We start from the raw sequence: 23,662 nt of genomic DNA, 5'->3' as shown, positions 1-23,662 counted from the left end.
TTGCCTCTCCTCACCAGCACTCTGCTTTGCCAACCTTTTCCTCCACATCCCACTTGACACTTACATCCCTCCACCCTTACCCATTCCCTCTCTCTCTATAGTCACATTCACTTAACCATTTGACCATGCAGCCCTCACACTCCCTATCACTGTGACGCAATGACAATGACTTACAACACACAGGGAGGGCCCTTTGTCTCCTTCTAAGCATCTATGCTATGGATTCTCTACACTCACTCCTTCATTCTCACTCAAACTCCACTTGTGTCCCTCATTGCAGGGAAAGAGAGCCCACAATAAGAGGGAAAGAGCCATGACAGGGCCACCCTCAGTAGCCCAGCTCACCCCCTGGGAGGAGGCGGCCCTGGAAATCGCTGGGATCGAGGATAATTCGTAAGTGGGGGACAGATAGACGGGCGCATCACAGCAATCTGGTGACAGAATAGTTTAGCATCTCTCTCATTGACATTGCATGAGTCACTGATAATGAATCTGATGCTTGTAACAGATTGACTTATGATCATCTGCACTATTCAATGTGTATGTAACCTTGACCTCACATCTCTAACTCTTTCCTTTACTCCCCCACAGGACCATCGAAAGCCCCCATCCCCACTGTCCAGGAGGAAGAGCCTGAGCTTCCAGACCCCTCAGAGGAAGCTGCAACATCTGAGGGCGCAACGTCAGCAGAATTCATCGCACCCAGCACCAGCACAGACACTCACACCTCGCTGGGACCTTCACTAGATAGAGTAGTGTTGTCACCTGGTGTATCACAGCTCACAAGTGAGCATCAGCAGATTGTGGAGACAGGATCAGCAGTAGAGAGTCCTTGTTGGAGGGCGTAGGACTCTGCCAGCTCGACTCAGCTGCATGTCGACCCTGTGCCTCCGGGTCCATCCAGAAGGAGAGCGGTGCTGGAACTCCAGGAACAGGCGCAGGAGTCTCTGGCAGGTTTTGTCTCCAGGGTTGCTGCGAGTGTGGAGCGAATGGAGGAGTCCATCGTGAACATGAGCAGAGTGTTTGTGGAGGCATTGACGCATGAACGCATCACCACGGAATGGATGACAACCTCCGTGGAAAGGATGGCTAACTCCGTGGTAAGGCTGGCTACTGTAGAGGAGAGGATGGCTACGGCCATGGAGCTTAGTCGCCAAGGTATGGAAAACATGGTAATTGTTCAGACCAGAATGACATCTCTTGAGGAGTGATGGTCAGCTATTGAGCATACAAACCAGGCCTTCATGGGAGTCCTCTGGAGTAGGACTTCCAGTGCAGAAACAGGTCCTCATGGCCCCCCTGAAGTGCAGCAAGGTGCTGCCAAGCCACTTGCTAGCTCTGAAGTGGGGCTGACTCATGAGAGGGATGTTGGCGGCAGAGAACAAGGAAGTGGGGGTTCCTCTCCAAGTGCTCACATGACCATGCCACTGCAGAGCCCTCGGTCAGAGCCCCACCAGAATCCTCACCCAACAGAGATGGGTGTCACAGCCCCTGCACAGCCACAGGAGCAGCAGACTGTTGCCGAGCCCGCACATGTTCGCAACCCCAGAGGACAGCCACCAAAGGCGTCGAGACAGGAGCAGCAAGAAAGTCAGCAAGGGGCCTCCACATCTGCTGAAGCCTAAGGGGAAGCACCACGTAGGAGCACACATAAGAGGAAGATAAAGCACAAGTAGTCACAAGGGTAGTCACTTGGGTGCTGTGATGTAATGTATTTGGACCAGCCATCATTGTCATTGTATTATAAACAGATTTGATGGCAGGCTGTTGAAGTTGTGGCCTGTGTCATTTTGCAAATGGGACTTTCACATTGAGGGCTTAGGGCACCTTGCAATTGTCAGTATGTTGGTCAGAGTGATAGGAATCTGCAGGTTCTTTTCCATTGTGGATGCTCTGGTAAAAAGATGCGAGACAAAAATGTTTGATTGTGCAGGCTTACCAAATCTGGCCAAGATGAGTGCGTCCCTTGCATCTCGGGCACCAATGTTGTCGCACGCTGGCGCCTTCTGGCCTGTGCAGCTTCAGGTGGGTGACTAGCAGCTTGGCGCTCCTGTTGATGCTCCTGCTGTTGGTGCTGCTGTTGATCATGGTTCTGCTGCTGCCGCGGCTGGTCTTCGTCTGAATCTGATGTCCAGGAGGAAAGGAATTAAATGGTCACCATGCTTCTGGTATGTGCCTCAGTTGAGGAAGCGCTCAGTCCAGGTGGGGAGAGGGGTTTCCCAGCAGGTCACACTGGAGATGGGTGTCAGGCTCCAAACTTCCACAACAATGAGTATGCCTGCTAAAAGCTTGCCCAGACCTGACACATCAAAGTTCTGCCACCTGCAAATGACCATCAGTGAAATCTCCTTTGTAACGGTGAAGCTGCAGCTGTTAGTAAGCAATCCAATTGTGTGGCTGCCAGGATTAACTGGTGTGTTCCAGAGGAGTTGTGGAGGATGGGGGAAATGTCTAAAAATCGGAAAGGCCTCTCAAAATGGGATAATAGAGGCAATTAAGGGGCTGGTAAAGGCCTTAAGGGCCTTAAGGGCCTATCCAGCCTCTTGGAGGCTGGATGGAAAGGGTTCAGAAAACACGCATTTGGGGAAATTGCTCGGAGGCAGGATGGAGGCGGGATTGGGCCCGCCCACCATTTTTGACGATTTTACCACCTCGCACGCATCCAAACCCGCCTCCTCATCCTTGGCAAAATCGAGCCCATTGTGTCCTTCTTCAGGTTTTATTCTGTAGATGTCTCAAAGGGTCATGAGTTCTAGTGGATAGCCTTGGTTCCCCCAACCCTCCATCCATCCAGTCTTCCTAACCCTTGAAAACATCACTGATTGCCATAACGTAACTAAATCATGACAACGGCTAAAATTATGGGCACTGATGTGTATGATTTGTACCGATGGCCACATATCAGTGTACGTTCATGGACACAAATGCTATTATGTTTTTTAAGGGGTGGAGTTGGGGGCAGAAGCCATATGGTTACATGCATGCCATCTATAATGGACTGCACTTTGGGGAATCCATCCTATGAGCACATTCCTTGGCGGGTATTACCAGAGTACTTTTTTATTGACTTTCTGATCAATAAAATGGCTCCTTTCTGGGCCTTACTGAGCAACCTTCAGCTACCAATTCATCTAAAGATACTGAAAACAGGTATTGCACATGTAGCTCGTCATTTAAATGTGCTTTTTTAAAATAAATAGCATTCAAAAAATCTTTGCATTGATTTGCTTTATTTGTAAAGTTAGTTTCCTCATTTTTATGTTAAATGCAGAACTGCAGTAGAATGGTTTCCAGCACTGTTTTTTTATGGCACCAGTGTATTAAGATGCATTTCACCTTAGTATAATTAAAAGGCTATGAACAGCAGTAATAAACTGCATGAACTTGCCAAGTAAGTGACAACACTGCTGGTTCACTAAACATATGGTTATTTATTACTAACTCATAAAATTTATTAACATTTTTTGCAATCTTTGCACTATAATTAGCTTTAGTCCATACTGACATGCTTGACTACTGCACTTTACTTACTGTAGTCAGCCACACCTAGTGTGCCTTCCATTAAAATATGCATCTTTCAGATGAGACGTTAAACCGAGGCCCCATCTGCTCTCTCAGGTGGACGTAAAAGATTCCATGGCACTATTTCAAAGAAGCGCAGGGGAGTTCTCCCTAGTGTCCTGGTCAATATTTATCCCTCAACCAACACAACAAAAACAGATTATCTGGTCATTATCACATTGCTGTTAGTGGGACCTTGCTGTACGCAAATTGGCTGCCGCGTTTCCCACATTCCAACAGTGACTATACTTCAAAAAAGTACAGGAAACTTTGTGATATCTGGCACCGACGGGACCGAGCTGTTGCCGATCTATCAAAACTGCCAGACATACAAAGTTAATGTTGAAGCATACGGAGGTTTTCACCTCCGTATCTGACAACAAACACTGTTGCTTAGCAACAGCTTCTAAACAGTCAGCTGCAGCTGCAAGCATCTCTAGCTGAAGCTGTTGCTATAGCTACAGACCTTGCAGTGCATGACTGGGAAAAAAAACAACGAGAACTAAAAAAACGGCTCCTGATTTTTGCCGTTAGATCGAGTATTCCGGACATATAACCTCCAAATAAACCAAAGTTTCCTGTACTTCATTGGCTGTAAAGTGCTTTGAGACGTCTGGTGGTCATGAAAGGCGCTATATAAATGCAAGTCTTTCTTTAATTGTAGCACCATGAAAATGGCTAATATTTTAGAAAATATATTAAGGCCTCTACAGGAATAACTCGATCCCAGTTCTTGTTCTTGCTTGTGTAATGTACTAAATAAAATATGGAATAACATACAATTAGGACAACAAATGTGACTCTTGCCCACCCTTAGTGGTCAAAAGCAATTATGAGTTTCTATTAAAAATAAATGGAAATTTCTCAAACTTCTCATTGGGGTCAAAGCAAATGAGAATTAATATCAGTAATAATTAAACACCACCCTTGCTGCTGAATCGAAGATTGCAGTCAGTCTCAAACTCTCCATTACCAGTGACACCATGAAATTGGTTGAAACTCTATCATGTGTCACAGTATCCCCTGAGGGTATTCTCAACTGGGTATGACCAAAAACCTTTAAACAAACACAGAATTAATTCATCCAATTCAAACAATCTGACTGAATGAGAAGTACAAGCTCAGTAGATAGACCACAGACATCTGCCCCAATCCTACTTTACTGCAATCTGAGAAAAGGGTAAAGAATCAACATTTGGACTTGTGGAAGGGGTAAATTTTGATGTCATACTAGTCAATCTCCCATGGCATTGCACACGTTTAGTCAAAACCATGTCGAGTGCTTAGGTGAAGTGAGGGCAGGTGTGGGGAGAGTTGGTTACAGGGCAGAGTATAATTGAACATGACCAAGGAAGGACTGTGACTTTGGAGGCTTGGAGAGGTCAGAGAGAAAATGTCCTTGTGCGGAAGGACATTTTCTCTCTGCTATCCTTATTTAATCTGGTGTATAGGTGACTCCAGCGTGGTTGACACTTAACTGTCCTCTGAAGTGGCCTAGCTGTGTCAAAAACCGATATAAAGTATTCTAGAAGAAGTCTCACCACCAACTTCTCAAGCAATGGGATGGGCAATAAATGCCAGCCTTGCCAGCAATGTCCACATCCTGAGAATGAATTTTTAAAAATAATCTGGAAGCCACTGTGAGCAGACTGGGTGTACTAGAATCTTTTTGAGGATATGTAATCAGAAATCAGAGGAAAATGTTATGGGAAGCCTTGGGCAGTGATGGAAAGAAGAGTTCTTCTGCATCCTCTATTGTTCGTCTTACTTTTCCCTTCATACTCACTTGTGCTGTCATTTCTTTTGGACGCGCCCTTGCACAGTGACAGGGGTGGGACTATCCTGGCATTTGGAACATCAGTGAAGAAAATAGAACACTTTCGCTGATGCTGAGAAGGCAAGGAGAGTCTGATCATCATGTCATTCCCTTCATGGCTGACAAAAGAAAACCTGAGAGGGAGCAGTAAAACTTCATGATGAAAGGCATAATCAGTCATGGAGAAGAATGGTGCTGGCAGATAGAGGCAGGTAGGAAGCGGATAGAAAGGAGGGTTGAGGCTTACCTGCCAGGAGAGGTTGGAGATAGAGCGCATGAAGATTTCAAAGGGATGAAAGGAGAGGGGATATACTGGAATCATGCAGTGGGTGAAAACATAGAACGGGCTATAAAGGTGGGGTGAGGATATTAGAGACCTGGAATGGGCACTAGAGGCTATCACAAACACATAGAGGAGGTGGGGTGTTCTTGGAGGGAGGATGGTAGCAATGAAATCAGATACTAAAACATGAAAACTGTCAACAATTCTTCAAGACTAACAGATGACTTTTCATACGTCTAAAACATTGAACTGTTGAGAAAAAAGTGATGCACTTTCCTCCTCTCTGTTCTCTGTGTTTGAGCGAGACTGTGAGAGAGCAATAATGACAGGAAAAAAACTGGCGGGGAGAAACATGTCGAAGATATTGCCGACTGATTGTGGACAACTGTTCCTTTCTAGCTCAAACATGGAACTGTTGCTAAGAACCTTGCAGTAAGCTGGTGAAGAAAATAACACTTATTACATCTAGCATTTTTGAGTTTGAAGGGATAAGCTGAGTCCTAATTGAACTCAGACTAAGCATTTTCTTTAATGCTAGGAATGAAAGCAACTCAAAAATATGAACAGAACAAAAATAGAATAGGAGAAAAAATATGAATGAAACATTGCAATCAACAAAAATGCATAGTAAAGATATGGGGAGTATATCTAATGTTATTTATTAGACCTTGTTAGACCAGCTTCTGATTAGTTGAATCACAGTTATATGTAATAATTACCTTTGAGAAAGTGTGGAATGTCAACTTTTAACACGATTTGTCCTCTTTTTCTACCACTTTAAAAAACTGATTCTGCACTTAAAGAAATTGGTGTCACATATTGGTTAACTAAAATAATGCAGAAAAATGCAACACTTTTGCATACCTGTAGTTATAAAACAGCAAAATAAAAACTTTAACTGATCAATACTGATTGTAAAAGCTCAAAGTGTTACCATAGAAGCTTCTTAATGAGATGGTCTTCATAGTACATAAAACATTCTCTTGATATGATTGGTCTCATTAAACAAACACAATTGCAACTATATCTGCTCTGATCTTGACTAGCAATAAGTATCCTCTAAGTGTCCAAAATTATTAATGTCAACCCAACCCTGACAGTAGATTTACATCTGGTGATAAAATTATATAACTGTCTCATTAAGCTCCATGGGATTGGTTCTACTGTATGGTAACAGCAGGAGATGGTAGAAAATGCATTCATCAAGTACTTTCCAGCACCTGTTCTTAGTGCATTACAGTACTTGCTTAATTACAGGTAAGCTAAACTCGAGCTTTTGATTTTGTTTAATTTGCATAAATCTGCCTAACCAATGTTGAATGCATTGCAAAACTGCCTAATAATTGTGAACATAAATTAACTATTCCAGTCTAGATTATTTATGTAAACTATGAGCTTCAAGACTAACAGATGGCTTTTCACACCTCTAAAACATTGAATACATAAGGAATAAATCTTTAACTGAATGCCATCATGTCATCAACTGGTAAAACTGAAAGCAACAAGTACTGACTCACCACCTACTGTAAAACAAACAAAAATGACATCTATTCTTTATTGCTTTAATTCAGACTGTCAACAGGTTGAGCAAAACTCCAGTCTCTCTGGGCTAGTCAATTTTTAACATTTTCAGTTCATAGAGTGTGACACTGAAACAATCACGCTAATAATGTCATTGGAATGCCGACCCACCTTTGTTAATGTGTCACATTCAGATTGCCACCATCATTTGCTTTTGCTCTTGGAATAGCAGTGGCTTATTACTGTGATATTAATTCTGTACAACAAAAATAATAATTATAAAGATTTGCATTAGTGACTGTAACTAGCAGCTTTATACCTCAAACCTAGATTTAGGAGTTCCATATTAAGTATAGTTCCCATTTATCTGAAATTTCTATTTACCACATGGCATTTATACGAGATTGCCAAATGTTGTGAGTGTGAGATCAGGATAGTTTGAAACTAAATGTACTGTTTTAGGTAAGGTTCTAGTGTGTTAGTCCTCAGTGTGAAGAGGTTTGTAGTTAATCCATTTGTATTTATGCAAGCTATCTCTCTCATACCACAGGATCACACTTTGGCATCAGACCTTGGTGCACATCTTTTTAAATGCAATACTAACAAATACACCCAATTGGCTTAAATTTCATATTCATAAAACTGCAACAAATCAGAACTGAATAAGGAATGTACAAATCAAAAGTGAGCAAAGCTGCTAGGAACAATAGCAATGGGACGCAACTAAATAACAGAATGATCTCATTTTTAAAAATGTTACCAATCCTGAATTGACAAGTCGCAGGAAACAATCAATCAAATCACGCAAAAGATTTGGGGAAGTTGCTTTGAACTACTATGAATAAAATAGATCACGACTTATTCAGAACCTTTTATAAAAATGGTAAATAAACTCCTGAGGGCACTTCTGTCCCCTTTAATGGTGGCCCATCCTCCTTCTGGCTGTTGTCTCACCGTAGCATCGCTAAATTCTACTGCCTGGCAACAGCAGGCACCCTTCTGTGTGGCAGGGATCCCACTGGTAGCTCATCTTGCATCTTTAATACGGCCTGATCCAGGTTCACAATTAGGTCGGGGCGATAGGTAGAAGTTCTCTTACTATTTAGAATATAATTCCGTTCATTGTTATTTTTCCCAACTGTGCTACTTCACATTTAAAAAAAATTAAACTGCATCTGCCTACTCGGGCAACTCTTTTTCTCACCAGAACACCAAAAAGATTGTAAATACAAGACAAAAAAAAAACCGTAACTATAAGCAGAGTACGAGGTTAGTTGTAAACAAAATCAACCGGAAAAAAACTTCGGCTCCTGCCCGGAGTAGGGTCCAGGAAACAAGTAGGTGGGGAGGGACAACTTCTTTATAGGAAAAGTAGCTATACCCTCGGCTTTAAACAAAGTTAAAACGTTGATATTGAGTACCTCAGTAAAGGAAGGAAAAATGACTTTAAATAAACCAATCGGGGTGACATCTGGTTACCTCAGTGTCACTAACAGAAGGCAACTGCACAAGTGGCATGCACAAGAGCCAAACAGAAATGCTAGAAGCATGCAAAAGAGAAAGAAAATAGTGGGGAAGAGATAGGCCGCGATTTTGCTGGGTGGGCATGTGTGCTGTGAACGACACAAAGCTGGGTGGGCGTGTGTGCTGTGAGGAGGATGCCGAGAAACTCCAGTATGATTTGGACAGGTTGGGTGATTGGCCAGAAACATGGCAGATGCAGTATAATGTGGATAAATGCGAGGTTATCCACTTTGGTGGCAAAAACAGGAAGGCAGATTATTATCTGAACACCAATAGATTGGGAGAAGGGGAAGTGCAACGAGACCTGGGTGTCCTTGTGCACCGGTCACTGAAGGTAAGCATGCAGCTGCAGCAGGCGGTTAAGAAGGCAAATGGTATGTTGGCCTTCGTAGCGAGAAGGTTCGAGTACAAGAACAAGGATGTCTTGCTGCAGTTGTACAGGGCCTTGGTGAGACCACACCTTGAGTATTGTGTGCAGTTTTGGTCGCCTTATCTGAGGAAGGATGTTCTTGCCATGGAGGGAGTGCAGCGAAGATTCGCCAGACTGTTACCTGGGATGGCAGGAATGACGTATGAGGAGAGATTGGGTCGATTGGGCTTGTACTCGCTGGAGTTTAGAAGAATGAGAGGGGATCTCATTGAAATTTATAAAATTCTAACAGGACTGGACAGACTGGATGCAGGAAGGATGTTCCCGATGGCCGGGGAGTCCAGAACCAGGGGTCACAGTCTAAGGATAAGGGGTAAGCCATTTAGGACAGAGATGAGGAGGAATTTATTCACCCAGAGAGTGGTGAACCTGTGGAATTCTCTACCACAGAAGGCAGTGGAGGCCAATTCATGAAATATATTCAAGAAGGAGTTGGATATATTTCTTAAGGCTAAAGGGATCAAGGGATATGGGGAGAAGGTAGGGACAGGGTACTGAATTTGGATGATCAGCCATGATCTCATTGAACGGTGGAGCAGGCTCGAGGGGCCGAATGGCCTACTCCTGCTCCTATCTTCTATGTTTCTATGCCTTGGCGGGTCTGTGGCGGGCAACGTCGGTGGCGGGTCCTGACCCCGCTGCTGGCTCCATCCCGCTGTCTGAAATGAGTTTACCTCGATTGGGATTGTTAAGCCCGCCCAGTGCATTTGCCAGCCAATTGGAGGAAGCGGGTCTGGTGATGTCATTTGATGACACGTTATCAGCTGGTTTCCTTAAAGGGACCATGGCCAACTTTATTTTGACATTTGTGCTGTCAGTGTTCTGCAGCATTGAGGTGTTGCAAACACTGACAATGGCTGCACAGAGGTGCAGGGTTCCAACCAGGCTCTCCCACAGCACACAGGGAGGTCCTCTTCCCTTCCCATGGGCAGAAGAGACCTCCCCAGGAGATCAAAATGGCCTGCTTGCACATTGCACAGGAGGGCACGAGCAGGGATGTGGTCAGGAGGACCAGGCTGCAGTGGTGCAAACCTTTCAATGATCTCAGTAGATCACAAAATGTTAGTACAAAGCCACACTCAACCTCATCCTGCTGTGCCTCTCATCATATCCCCATCACTCTGCCTTCCCTACCCTACTCCTGCACATCCTTACTCACTCAAACATACCTTGCACCTCCCCTGATCCCCCTCTATCTACATTATCACTTCCCCATCTCACTAGCCACCCGTCACACTCACCCTCATCCTAGTGCAATCATACCAACTAACAACACACAAGGGTAGGCACTTGGGTGTTTTATGCAATGTTCATGTAAAGTTTCTGTTAATGTGATGTCAAACATTGAAACCTTTATTTTCAACACTTGGACAGATTTGTGTGCACCTCTGGAAGTGGCTTAGTGAGTTGCAGTGAATGGTGAGACATAACAGTACCACCCGCAATGGTGATGATTATGAAAGGAATGGCTTGGGCATTGTAGGGATGCTTTATGGTGTTGTTGTGGTGTGGTGCCAACCTGGCGCATCATGTGGCAGCCAGGGTGTACAGTGTCAAGTGAAGTAAATCTGGCCATGGTGAGCCATCCCTGGCCTCCCAGGCAGCAATGTGGTCGGGTGCTGATGCCCTCTGTCCTGTGCAGCATTATGTGATTGTGGAGAAGGCAGGTGGTTTTGTTGTTGGTGCTGCTGGTGTGCCTGGTGCTGCTGGTGTTGGGGCTGATCGTGGTGGGATTCTGAGGACCAAGGTGAGAGAGTATAAAGGGCACCCATGCTGATGGAATAGATGGCAGGTGAAGTAGAGATGACAGAAGTGATCTGTCAATGGTGAGAGAGGTAATGAGGTCAGACTGGATGGAGACTTGTGTAAAGACTTGCAGCATCGTGAATCTGTTGTGGAAATGCAGTAAGGAAGAGTTTGTGGCTGAGGGAAGATATCTCTGTAAGGTGGCAGCTTTTACAGTACATTTGAAGCTGTCAACTCAACAGCTGATCCAATGGCCACTGAACCCCTGCCTCAGCTTCACTGACGTGGTCCATGACCAGCTGTCAAATGCAGAAGGTGAGCTGAAATTCATTTTTAAGTGGCTCTAAACAAGCCACTAATTACCTGAATTGTGTCCCTCACTGTGAACCCGCCACTGTGTGATAGGTCTGCTCAGCGCAGACAGACCCGTATCACCTCAAGTTTACATAGGGTAGAATGTGGGAGGCAGCCAGGAGTGCATTGGAATAGTCAAGTCTAAAGGTAACAAAGGCATGGATGAGGGAGCGGAATTAGTGCAATCTGGGTGGGGGTGGTAGGCGGAGGAACCAGTTTCTGCCCTTCCTAGCTTCACTGAGAATTCTGACTGGGAAGCACTTCTTCCACAGGCATCCTTGCCATACAAGTGTTGTAGGTAGACCCCACAAATGACAATTAAACTCAGAGAGGTCAATTACCATTTGGAAAATGCACAATAACAAAGGAGGAAGGATCAAGTAACAATTTTCCCTTTCAACACTTGGACCAGTCTAGACAATGCAACAAGGAGCCACTCTGGAAATCTGCTGTCTCCACTATTATTCAAATGACCCCATTCCCAGGATTTGTGATAGGGTCAGAGCCAAGGCAGTGATGCAGACGGAGGTCCTGCTGCACCATAATTTTTGTGGCAGAGCAGGACTTCTGTCATTTCTAAGTTATAATTTTTTATTGTCTGTGAGCAGTGTCACAGGAAATCAAAGATTCTATAATACATTGTGTGTGCTCATGGTCTTTATAAAATAGCATATCCTCTGACTCACCAACACCAACACCACAGAGCAGCTAGTTTAAAAAAATAAGATAAATAATCTGTTCCGGTTCATTTTTCCAATCTATGACTAAACTAATAATTTAGGGTCTAGTTCTAAGAAAGAGGTTGTGGGATATTTTTTTTTTGATCACAGTTCCTTTTCTGTAATGGAAAAATGAGTTTAAGTTAGAGCCTGACAATGTCTGTAAAAGGGTATTCTAATCCTCTGTGAGGGCATTGATACAATATTGGCCACGTTAGTCTTGTGTACCAGATCACAGGCATAATCCATATTCCACTTTTATCAGGCCAATTCTCCTCTCATCTCCTGGTTTATGCTCAGGATGTTATTTGCATATACCCTCCTTCCTCTTTAGCACAGGCAGCGTGAAAACTAACACGTGGGGGTGGGGAGGGCAAGTAGATAAAGAAAAAAAAGAAAGAAAGCTTTGTATTTCTATAGTGCCTTTAAAAACAAAATGTAGGACAGAATGGGTCAGACTCTTCATGAGCCTAGAATGGCAAGTTCCTCCTATCAGAAGAACAAAAATCAATTGTATATACAATACAGGCCAAGAAAGACAGATCTTAACTGTGCAGAGGGATAGGATAGCAGTGAACAAAGCAAGCCAGAAACAAACTCTGGCCCTATCGTGAGGAGCATCTAGGAAACAATTAGGTGGGGAGAGGGCGACTTGTATATCGGAAAAGTAGCTACAGAAAAAATGAATATGCAACCATCCTTTTACACTGGACAGAACATAGCCACTGAGGGTTATGTACGTGGCCCTTCATTTCAGTTTCGCTTTACCTTTCTCATATTTATTTTCTGAGGGCTGTATCTAGAGGGAAAAGACAAATCTTTGGTGCCCATGGAGGAGAAAAAATGGTCTCTAAGTATTATTATTTTCAAATTATATAATGTGCATCAGGCAATGATTCCTCCCCCCCCCCGTCTCACACGGTAGTTCACAGCTACAAAAGGAGGTTTTATGATCATATTTAAAGGTCACATCAATTAATAGAATGTATCCAGCCACGTCTCTTATGGTAATTTTGTTTTTCTATTTTAAGATACTGCTTAATTTGACGGAAGGTCATTTTCTCACCTTTTAAATCTTTTCCATTGATCTCTGCCATTTTTCTGCTCTCATTTCCTGACTTCACTTCTATACCAGTGGCCCATAGCAAAGCATATTAATGCATACCACTTTATATCATCATATAAAGAAAAGCTTACCTTTAAACATATCACATACCTCGTGTCTTTCATCAAATGGCTGCAGGTCAGGATAACCCTACCTCAGCAAAACAAAGCACAAGAGAGCCTACCTGACCTTCATCGATATTGGAGTGATTAGTTGCACTAATTAAATGATTCTCAGAAAAGTACTGCACCCAAAATGACCACAGAGATGCTTTCCTCATTCTTCATTCTCATAGAATAAAACTTCAACTGATCAGCACTAGAGAACAGTAGGTTCTCAGTCCCTTCTCCCTCCCATTGCCCTGAAGAAACTATAAGCATCATTGGTATAGGAATCCTCAAGAAAGAATTTAATACCTCAGGCTTTTTGTAGTATTATATTCTGTTTGCCATCACAGGGTACAATATTATTCCTAGTAAGGAGAGGTGTTAAAACAACAAAGAATGAACAGCCATAATAGTCTTAAGTAAGAGTTAATCTCATATTTGTATCTATTGCAGTTAAGCAATGAGGTAAGAGGCAGTATCAAGTGAAAAAAAAAGGTGTACATAAATGCAAGGAAAAGCGGAAATCCAGCGTATCGGGAGAGTAATGAAAAGTAACCAAAGGATATGAAGAAAGTAATAAGAGGTGCAAAAGGGGAATATGAAAAAAACACTTGCACGAGATATCAATGCTTGCAGTAAAAGTTTTTTTAAATAAATATATTAAGAGAAACAGAGTGGTAAGGGGAAATGTGGGCCCATTAAAGATAGATGCAGAAAATACTATAATGAACAATAAGGAAATGGCAGATTTATTAAATGAATATTACACAGTATTACATAGTATTTACAGTGTAGAAACAGATCATTCAGCCCAAGAGATCCATGCCAGTGTTTATACTCCACACAAGCCTCTTCCCACCTTTCTTCATCTAACCCCATCAACATATCCCTCTTGTGTTTATCTAGCATCCCCTTAAATGCAACTATGCTAGTCGCCTCAACTATTCATTGTGGTAGCAAGTTCCACATTCTAATCGCTCTCTAGATAAAGACGTTTCTCCTGAATTCCCTATTGGGTTTATTAGTGACTATCTTATATTTATGGCCCCATGTTCTGTTCTCACCCGCAAGTGGAAAAATCGTCTCTACGTCTACCCTATCAAACCCTTTCATATTCTTAAAGACCTCTATCAGGTCTTCTCTTTTCTGGAGAAAAATGCCCCAGCCTGTTCAATCTTTCCTCTCAGTTCTGGTATCATTCATTCTAGTAAATCTTTTTTGCACCTTCCCTAATGCTTCTATATCCTTTTTATAATATGGAGATCAGAACTGTTCACAATACTTTAAGTGTGGTCTAACCAAGGTTCTATATAAATTTAACATAACTTGTCTGCTTTTCAATTCTATGACTCTAGAAATAAACCCCACTGCTTTTTTTTGCTTTTTTTATTGCCTTAGTAACCTGTGTTGCTATGTTTAGTGATGTGTGTATCTATACCCCCATATCCATTGCTCCTCTACCTCATTCAGTCTCTTAGGGCTGGATTTTGCCATTGGGGTTGGGCTGGGGTGTGTCAGGTGGTTTTTGTGTCAGGACCCCCGACTCTGATGTGAAGTGGGAAAAAAGTGCGATTTTCCCCTAATTGGGCACTTGATTTCCAACGTGTGGGAACCCCTGGCCCAATTAGTCTTTCCATCCTGAAAGTCGCCTCCGATGATGTCATCAGTGCTGCTGGATTTAAGGCCTGCAAGCAGCCTTGCTTCTTCTGGAGACTGGAAATGCTTTGGACATTGTATGAAGGACTACATTTACCGACCATGCCCACCAGCAAGCAAAAGTGTGCACCTCGCTTTGAAGAGCCCTCTCTCCAAGCTCTGGTGCAGGGAGCAAGATCTAACAAGGAGGTGCTCTTCCTTTCTTCAGGGAGAAAAAAGCCACCACAACAGACTAAAGCTGTGTGGCTGCAAGTGGCCCAGGAGGTCAATGCCATCTCTTTGTGCCGCAGAACCTGGCTGCAGTGCAGGAAGAGGTTTCATAACCTTCTCCGCACAGGAAAAGTGAGTATGACTCTCTCATCACCCTCAATCTCATCACCATCGCCTCTCCTCACCAGCACTCTGCTTTGCCAGTCTCTTCCTTCATATCCCACTTGACACTGACATCCCTGCACCCTTACTCATTCCCTCTCTATGGTCACATTCACTTAACTATTTGACCATGCAGCCCTCACACTCCCTATCACTGTGACACAATGACAATGACTTACAACACACAGGGAGGGCCCTTTGTCTCCTTCTAAGCATCTATGCTATGGATTCTCTACACTCACTCCACTCACTCCTTCATTCTTACTCAAACTCCACTTGTGTCCCTCATTGCAGGGAAAGAGAGCCCACAATAAGAGGGAAAGAATGAGGACAGGAGGAGGGCCACCCTCAGTAGCCCAGCTCACCACCTCGGAGGAGGCGGCATTGGAAATTGCCAGGATCGAGGATGATTCCCAAGTGGGGGACGGACAGGCGGGCGCATCACAGCAAGCTGGTGACAGAATAGTTTGGCATCTCTCTCATTGACATTGCATGGGTGACTGATAATGATTCTGATGCTCTAACAGATTGACTTATGATCATCTGCACAATTCAATGTGCATGTAACCTTGACCTCACATCTCTAACTCTTTCCTTTACTCTCCCACAGGACCATCGACAGCCCCCGTCCCCACTGTCCAGGAGGAAGATCCTGAGCTTCCAGGCTCCTCAGAGGAAGCTGCAACCTCTGAGGGCGCTCCGTCAGCAGAATTAAGTGCACCCAGCACCAGCGCAGACACTCACAATAGAGTAGAGTTGTCACCTGGTGTATCACAGCTCACAAGTGAGCATCAGCAGATGGTGGAGACAGGGACAGCAGTGGAGAGTCCTCGTCGCAGTGGAGAGGACGCTCCCAGTTTGGCTCCGCTGCATGTTGACCCTGTGCCTCCGGGTCCATCCAGAAGGAGAGCAGTGCTGGAACTCCAGGAACAGGTGCAGGAGTCTCTGGCAGGTTTTGTCTCCAGGGTCACTGCGAGTGTGAAGCGAATGGAGGAGTCCATCGCTAACATGACCAGAGCCTTTGTGGAGGCATTGGCGCATGAACGCATCACCACGGAAAGGATGACAACCTCCTTGGAAAGGATGGCTACCTCCATGGTAAGGCTGGCTACCATAGAGGAGAGAATGGCTATGGTAGAGGAGAGGATGGCTACGTCCATGGAGGAGCTTAGTCGTCAGGGTATGGAAAACATGGTAATTGTTCAGAATAGACTGATTCTCTTGAGGAGCGATGGTCAGCTATTGAGCAAACAAACCAGACCTTCATGCAAGTCCTCTGGAGTAGGACTTCCAGTGCAGAAACAGGTCCTCATGGCCCACCTGCAGTGTTACAAGGTGCTGTCCAGCCACTTGCTAGCTCTGAAGTGGGGCTGACCCATGAGAGGGATGTTGGTGGCATACAACAAAGAAGTGGGGGCTCCTCTCCAAGCGCTCACACGACCATGCCACTGCAGATCCCTCAGTCAGAGCCCCACCAGAGTCCCCACCCAACTGAAATCGGCATCTCAACCCCTGCACAGCCGCAGGAGCAGCAGACTGTTGCCGAGCCCTCACAGGTTCGCAACCCCAGAGGACAGCCGCCAAAGGAGCAGCAAGGAAGTGAGCAAGGGGCCTCCACATCTGCTGAAGCCACAAGGGAAGTACCATGTAGGAGCACGCATAAGAGGAAGATAATGCACAAGTAGTCACAAGGGTAGTTACTTGGGTGTAATGTTGTCTTTAATTTTGAAAAGCCATCAGTTGCTTATTGTCATAAAAAATTCTGATGGCAAACTGTTGCAGTTGTGGTGTGTGTCATTTCGCTAATGGGACTTCCACATTGAGGGCTTATGACGACTTGCAATTGTCAGTATGGTGGTCAGAGTGATAGGAATCAGTAGGTTCTTGGCCATTGTCGATGGTCTGATAAGAAGGTGCAAGACAAAAGTGTTTGATTGTGCAGGCTAAGCAAATCTGGCCAAGATGAGTGCTTGCCTTGCATCCCGGGCAGCAATGTGGTCGTGCGCTGGCGCCTTCTGGCATGTGCAGCTTCAGGTGGGTGAGCAGCAGCTTGGCACTCCCGTTGTTGCTGCTGCTGTTGGTGGTGCTGTCGTTCATGGTTCTGCTGCTGCCACGGCTGGTCTTTGTCCGAATCTGATGTCCAGGAGGAAAGGAACTAAATGGTTCCCATGCTTCTGGTATATGCCTCAGTTGAGGAAGCTCAGTCAAGGTGGCAAGAGGGGTTTCCCAGGAGGTCACACTGGAGATGGGTGTCAGGCTCCAAACTTCCACAACAATGGGTATGCCTGCTAAAAGTTCCCCCAGACCTGAGACAACAAAGTTCTGCCACCTGCAAATGATGATTGCTGAAAACTCCTTTTTAATGGTGGAGCTGCAGCTGTTAGTAAGCAATCCACTTGTGAAGCCTCCAGGATTCACTGGCGTGTTCCAGAGGAGACGTGCAGGACGAGGGAAAAGTGGTAAAATCAGAAAGGCCTCTCAAAATGGGATGATAGAGGCACTTAACTTGTTCTTAAGGGTCTTAAGGGCCTATCCTGCCTCTTGGAGGCGGGATGGAAACAGGGTCAGAAAACATGCATTTGGGAAAATTGCTCGGAGGCGGGATGGAGGCGGGATCGGGCCCGCCCACCATTTTTTTGCGATTTTACCACCTCACACGCCTCCAATCCCGCCTCCTTGGGCCTGGCAAAATCGAGCCCTTATTATTCAAGCAGTATGTGGCCTCCTTAATCTTCCTACCAAAATGTACTACCTCACACTTATTTATATTGAAGTTCATTTGCCAATTACACGCCCATTCTGCAAGTTTATTAATGCCTTCCTGTATTTTGTTACAGTCCTCCTCTGTATTAACTAATACCCCCAATTTGGTGATGTCCGTAAATTTTGAAATTGTATTTTGGATTCCCCGAGTCCAAATTGTTTATGTAAATAGTGAACAGCAGTGGTCCTAGAACCAATCCTTGTGGAACACCACATCCCACCTTTTGCCAGTCTGAGTAACTAATTTTAACCCCTAGGGGTAGATTTTCCCGAAGCTGTCGGGAAGAAGGCGGGACTACAGCTTTCGGGTTTTTGACCCGCCTATATCGACGTCCGGCCAATCTGCGCCATTTTCCCTTGATTGACCTTGTTGAGCCCGCCCAGCGGGCTCAGCAGGCCAATTAAGGGCCACCCGGCAACAGGTGACATCACAGACTGCAATTTCATGTGTCAAGAGTTCTTGACAGCTGAAATATCAGTGTTTCACAGCTGTTTGAAGCTGTGAAACACTGACAGTCTGAGTTCTAACATGAGTCCTTCTGCACAGACTCAGTTAGAACTCTCAGCAGCACTCAAAGCTGAAGGCTGTCACTTTTCACAGATCGCAGCCGTTCAGCTTTAAGTGCCAGCTGAGTGATGGGCTCCCGAAGCCTACAGGAAGAAAGGCTGTTAAGATAAGTACAGGTAAGTAAAAGTTCTTTACACACTTTAGACACACTAAACACACTTACCTTTGCACTCATGCACCCATCACTCACCTGAACACCGACATCGTGACCCCTCCAACTCCTTCAACCCGAAGGCCCGCCTGCTCTAACCTGGCATGGTTTGGAGCCGTCGCGAATCCCACACGACACCCCTCAAAATAGGGATTAGGCTAAAAACTGCCTGTTAACTACCTGTTAACAGGCAGTTACTTGGCACTAATCCCTTCCCGCCTGGTTTCGGCGGGTCCCAGTGCGGGGCGAGTACCCGCCACCCCTGAAAGTTGCGTGGGGTGGGGTTTTGGGCGGGATGGTGTCGGGACCCCAGAAATCGGGATTTCCCCCCCCCCCAACACACACCTGAAACCCCGCCTGACGGCTCCAGGAAAATCTAGCCCCTACTCTCTGTTTCTTGTTTTGTAGCCAGCTTGCTATCCATTCTGCTACTTGTCCCCTGACCCCACATGTTCTCATATTAGTCATGAGTCCACTTTGCGGTACCTTATTGAAGGTCTTTTGAAAATCTAAATATATTGGCCTAGAAATTCAGTGCCCTTAGCGCCGATTTTGCGGCGCTAGAGGGCCTAGCGCTGCAATTGGCGCCGGCGCCTAAATTGCCTGGGGCCCTTCCGCCGCGGTAGACCGGTAGCGCTGCGCCGGCACCGATGACGTCATCGGTGTGCGCAGCATCCCGGTTGCCATGGTAACCCGCCCGAACTGGGAAATTGACTTGCGGCCGCCTCGCCCGTGGCAGCCGCAAGCAACGTTCTGGCAGAGGTGCCTTGCACAAGTTTGCGCCGGCGCATTAAAGGCCCCGCGGCGGCCGGCCGCTTTCCCGCTGCCCGCCTGGCCGCAGCTCCCTCCCCGGACTTCCCCCCCCCCGGAACAGAAGCAAGCCCGGCACTTGTCCGAGGTGCCGGGCTCATTTTTAATAAGATTATCGCGGGCCGCGGCCGGGTGCAGGCAGGTCCTCCTTAAGGGAAGGAGGAGGCCTGCACTTCCCGAACCTGCCGCACCGCAGCGGGCGCCGCAGCGCCGGAATAGCGCCGAAATTCAGCGCATAGCGCCAGTTTTCAGGCGCTAACAGGTTTCAGCAGCGCCGGCAGCCGTTTGGGCGCAGAAGTAGTGAATTTTTGGCCCGACCAGCGCGACTTAGCTCCGGCACTAACTTCCGGCGCTAAAGCCGTTGCTGCGCCAAAACCCAATTTCTAGGCCATTATGTCTACCACATTATCCTTATCGACCCTTTCAGCTACTTCTTCAAAGAATTCAATAAGCTTGGTCAAGCATGATCTTCCCTTTTGAAATCCATGCTGACTACTCTTTATTATATTTTCAGTTTCTAGGTGTTTTTCCATTACATCTTTGAATAAGGATTCCATTATTTTTCCTATCACCAACATTAAGCTAGTTGGTCTATAGTTCCCTGGACTTGTTCTATCTCCCTTTTTAAAGATAGGATACTATACTTTTATTTCACAGTAGAGGAAGAGGACAAAATAAGACAAGGGGAGGAACTTATTGGATAAGTTATTTTAAATAGTAATGAAGAAAATAATGGGACTCAAGATAAACCAATCTTGAGAATCTGATGCTTTCCACCCCAGGATATTAAAATAAATAGGTGAAGAAATTGAAAATAAGTTAATCATAATTTTCCAAAGCTCTCTAAATTCTGCAATTGTGCCGTTGGACAGGAACATTGCAATGTCACTCCATTAGTTAAGAAGAGAGGGAGGGAGAAACCAAGAAACTGCAGACTTGTCAGTTTAACATCAGTTGTGAGAAAGTTACGGGAATCTATCATCAGGGTGACTGAGCATTTGGACAAACATTAGCTGATCAAAGAGAGGCAACATGGATATGAAAAAAGGTAGATCATGTCTGACTAATCTAGTTAAATATTTTGAGGATATCACTAACATGGTGTCTATATGGACTTCCAGAAGTCATTTAACAAGAGATTATTAGCAAAAATGAAAGCACAAGGAATTGGAGGTAAACTTGTGACATTGGCTGAGAAGTAGGAGACAGACTATTCCCCAAAGATTTTATGGGGTCCTCAGCTTTTCACCATATATATCAATCACTTGGATGAAGGAATAGAGTTATATACTCAAGTTTGCAGATGACACAAAGTTAGGTAGCACAGTAAGTAGCTGGGAGCAGGAAGTTACAAAGATAGATTAATTGAATAAGCAAAACTGTGGCAGATGGAATGCAATGATGGGAAGTTATCCTGTTTGGAGCCAAGGAAGACAAATAGGAAAATTTTCTTCATGGTAGAAGATTGGGATCTGTGGAGGATCAAAGGGATTTGAATGTCCATGTTTACAAATCACTAAAAGCAGGTGTACAGGTACAAAAAGTAATCAAAAAGGCTAATGGAATGGTGGCCTTTATCTCTAGAGGGTTGGAATACAAAGGGGTGAACACATTATATTTTAGATGTACAGAGCCTTGGGCAGACCCCATCTGGAGTACTGCATTCAGTTTTGGGCAACAATCCTCAGGAAAGACATATTGGTCTTGGAGTGGGTACAGCATGGACTCACCAGAATGATACCAGGGCTTAAAGGGTTAAATTATGAGGACAGGTTGCATAAACTTGGCTTGATTTTCTTGAGTTTAGAAGGCTGAGTGATGATCTAATTAAGAATTCAAATGTTAAAGGAATTCGATAGGGTTGATACAGAGAAACTATTTCTAGAAATAGTTTCTGGAATAGTGGATAGAATCTTAAAATTAGAGCTAGACAATTCAGGAGTGAAATCAGGAAATATTTTCATTCGAAGGGTAGTGGAAATTTGTAACTCTGCCCCGCAAAAGGCTTTGGGTGTTGGGTCAATTGAAATTTTCAAGATGAAGATCAATAGATTTTTGTTAGGTAAGAGCATCAAGGGATATAGCTCAAAGGCAGGTAAATTGAGTTGGGGTACAGATCAGCCATAATCTGATTGAAGGGCTGAATGGTCTACTCCTGTTCTTATGTTCGATTAAAAGTGATATCAGTTTTAGGACAGTTAATGGGAGAAGACAGCCTACCAGGGGGAAAACTAACACAAAATATGTCCATCTATTCACCTGAAGCATTAAGAGCTATTTATTGCCACTTGCATTTATGGACCTGATGGCACAGACAGTCCATCCTCTCAGTTAAAGACAGGATTCGTGGCAGTGGATAGTTTTCAAACAAAATTTCTCCTGTCCTATTTGCAAATTCAAATTGTTTCAAATTGCTCCTGCCTATGTGATGGGGAGAAAATGACATTCTAGGTCTTATGAATTCACTTGCCAACACACTTTTTATGGGCATTTGCATTGGAACTTGTGGTGATTAGAAAGCCATTTCAGCACAGCGCCCTCTACAGGGGATCTGGGATCTGTATGAACAGGGAAAGCAACTGTATGTGCTCAACCAATCAGATTGAAGAATTCTTATTGCACGAAGCAGAGTCCAAGCCAGGAAGTGTAAGTTAGAATATTTCATTTAATGCCAAATCATGTACAGAAAGCGAAATAAAGAGAGTGAAAAAAGATGGGATTAAGAGAGAACGAGATAAAAGAACAGAAAGTAAAAAAAAGTTACATTTTTTAAAAACTCCAATAATTAAAATCTGAAGGAATGAGACTCTACACTTGTAAAAGTTAATTTTAAGTGCTAGAGAGGTTGTTTGGCAGTAATTAATACTTACCACACTGTTAAAATCGACTTACACTAGAATGGACAAGCCCTAACTTTTTCTGGCGAGTTCAGTGGATATCCAATGGGCAACTACAGCAACTTCACGCATTCCATGTGTTTCAATGGTGAGTCTGTCTCTGTGCGAGATACCAGTATAGCGAAGCATCTGGAGGAGCAGGGTAACTCGGATTGCAGCTTCCTGATTTCCACGTTTAACTGCGCATGTGCGGTCGCCAGAAGTTGCTGTCTGATTTACTCTTTAATAGCGGTGAACGCTGATAGCCTCACTGTTCTTTCTACTGCAAAATCTGGGCCAATAAGATATTTATAAAACAAAATGCTGCAAAATAATGTTTTATAATCAGAAACAGTTGTATTGGAGAAGAGTATCTTTAAGATAAAGAAAGGCTGAGTCCAGCATTAGGACACGGGGAAACCTTTCAGAAAGAAAGTGAAGCTTTGACTGTAGCTTTGTAGTTTATAGAATCGAACTAAAATGCACAAGCCTTTATTCCAAAAATGTATCTGCTTTAGTCAGTATAATATTACATACTTATATATGGGTAAAAATGTACAAAATGGACTACAGAATATATAAGGCATGTGACTATTACTTTCTATAGAAAATGAAAACCAATATAATTAACTGTTATCAAACCATTAATAACTACTAATTGTCAAGGTGTACCATAGATACCTTTGGTTCAACCCGTATTCAGCTAAGATATTCAGTCAATTCTGATAAAACAGATAAAGGGCTGGATTTTCATTCAGGAGTCGGGTTGGAGGCGGGACTACAACTTTTGGGGTTGTAGTCCCGCCTCCATCGAGATGCGGCCAATCCACGCGATTTTAACTTGATTGACCTTGTTGAGCCCGCCCAGCGGGCTCAGCAGGCCAATTAAGTGCCACCCGGCAACAGGTGACGTCACAGACTGAAATTTCATCTGTCAAGATGTTTTGACAGATGAAATATCAGTGTTTCACAGTTGTTTGAAGCTGCCAAACACTGACAGTCTTACTTCTAACATGAGTCCTTCTCCACAGACTCAGTTAGAAATCTCTCCTGCACAGAAAGCTGCAGGCTGTCACTTTTGACAGTTCGCAGCCATTCTGCTTTCTGTGCCAGTGAGATGAGGGACTCCCTGAACCTAAAGAAAGGAAGGCTGAAAAGGTAAGAAAAGGTCATTTACACTTCTTTAATCAGTTTAGACACACCAAACACCCTTACCTTTGCACTCATGCACACATCACTCACCTGAACACTGACATCTCGACCCCTCCAAGCCCTTCAACCCGACGGCTCGACTCCTCCA

At 44.4% G+C, this 23,662-nt stretch overlaps 1 protein-coding gene across 1 annotated transcript in view; it reads right to left on the bottom strand.

The window, feature by feature from the left end:
• The window catches only part of LOC147117434 (histone deacetylase 9), a 1,471,293-nt gene that overhangs the window by 1,018,794 nt on the left and 428,837 nt on the right, over window positions 1-23,662 (bottom strand). The window lies entirely within an intron of this gene.

The sequence above is a fragment of the Somniosus microcephalus genome, chromosome 5 (assembly GCF_052327205.1).
Source record: "Somniosus microcephalus isolate GS21.2 chromosome 5, FLI_Smic_1.0, whole genome shotgun sequence".
Lineage (NCBI taxonomy): Eukaryota > Metazoa > Chordata > Chondrichthyes > Squaliformes > Somniosidae > Somniosus > Somniosus microcephalus.
The sequence above is the reverse complement of the archived record's forward strand: the minus strand, read 5'-3'. Positions and strand labels throughout refer to the sequence as shown.